The sequence below is a fragment of the Bombina bombina genome, chromosome 5, assembly GCF_027579735.1.
Source record: "Bombina bombina isolate aBomBom1 chromosome 5, aBomBom1.pri, whole genome shotgun sequence".
In the NCBI taxonomy this organism is placed as follows: Eukaryota; Metazoa; Chordata; class Amphibia; order Anura; family Bombinatoridae; genus Bombina; species Bombina bombina.
The window spans coordinates 28,596,440-28,598,404 of NC_069503.1; positions in this window are offsets into that span (position 1 = coordinate 28,596,440).

Below are 1,965 nucleotides of genomic sequence, written 5' to 3' on the forward strand. Positions count from 1 at the left end.
AGTTAGCTCTGTGGGTGTTATAATTACATTACATGTGATACAGATCAGCTGTTTAGGTTATTACATATGTGCTATTGATTCAGCACAAGCATTTAGTACAGTTAGCTCTGTGAGTGTTATAATTACATTGCATGTGATACAGATCAGCTGATTAGGATATTACATATGTGCTATAGATTCAGCACAAGCATTTAGTACAGTTAGCTCTGTGAGTGTTATAATTACATTGCATGTGATACAGATCAGCTGATTAGGTTATTACATATGTGCTATTGATTCAGCACAAGCATTTAGTACAGTTAGCTCTGTGGGTGTTATAATTACATTGCATGTGATACAGATCAGCTGTTTAGGTTATTACATATGTGCTATTGATTCAGCACAAGCATTTAGTACAGTTAGCTCTGTGGGTGTTATAATTACATTGCATGTGATACAGATCAGCTGATTAGGTTATTACATATGTGCTATTGATTCAGCACAAGCATTTAGTACAGTTAGCGCTGTGGGTGTTATAATTACATTGCATGTGATACAGATCAGCTGATTAGGTTATTACATATGTGCTATTGATTCAGCACAAGCATTTAGTACAGTTAGCTCTGTGGGTGTTATAATTACATTGCATGTGATACAGATCAGCTGTTTAGGTTATTACATATGTGCTATTGATTCAGCACAAGCATTTAGTACAGTTAGCTCTGTGAGTGTTATAATTACATTGCATGTGATACAGATCAGCTGATTAGGTTATTACATATGTGCTATTGATTCAGCACAAGCATTTAGTACAGTTAGCTCTGTGAGTGTTATAATTACATTGCATGTGATACAGATCAGCTGGTTAGGTTATTACATATGTGCTATTGATTCAGCACAAGCATTTAGTACAGTTAGCGCTGTGGGTGTTATAATTACATTGCATGTGATACAGATCAGCTGATTAGGTTATTACATATGTGCTATTGATTCAGCACAAGCATTTAGTACAGTTAGCTCTGTGAGTGTTATAATTACATTGCATGTGATACAGATCAGCTGATTAGGTTATTACATATGTGCTATTGATTCAGCACAAGCATTTAGTACAGTTAGCTCTGTGGGTGTTATAATTACATTGCATGTGATACAGATCAGCTGATTAGGTTATTACATATGTGCTATTGATTCAGCACAAGCATTTAGTACAGTTAGCTCTGTGAGTGTTATAATTACATTGCATGTGATACAGATCAGCTGATTAGGTTATTACATATGTGCTACTGATTCAGCACAAGCATTTAGTACAGTTAGCGCTGTGAGTGTTATAATTACATTGCATGTGATACAGATCAGCTGTTTAGGTTATTACATATGTGCTATTGATTCAGCACAAGCATTTAGCACAGTTAGCTCTGTGAGTGTTATAATTACATTGCATGTGATACAGATCAGCTGTTTAGGTTATTACATATGTGCTATTGATTCAGCACAAGCATTTAGTACAGTTAGCTCTGTGGGTGTTATAATTACATTGCATGTGATACAGATCAGCTGTTTAGGTTATTACATATGTGCTATTGATTCAGCACAAGCATTTAGTACAGTTAGCTCTGTGTGTGTTATAATTACATTGCATGTGATACAGATCAGCTGTTTAGGTTATTACATATGTGCTATTGATTCAGCACAAGCATTTAGTACAGTTAGCTCTGTGGGTGTTATAATTACATTACATGTGATACAGATCAGCTGTTTAGGTTATTACATATGTGCTATTGATTCAGCACAAGCATTTAGTACAGTTAGCGCTGTGGGTGTTATAATTACATTGCATGTGATACAGATCAGCTGATTAGGTTATTACATATGTGCTATTGATTCAGCACAAGCATTTAGTACAGTTAGCTCTGTGGGTGTTATAATTACATTGCATGTGATACAGATCAGCTGATTAGGTTATTACATATGTGCTATTGACTCAGC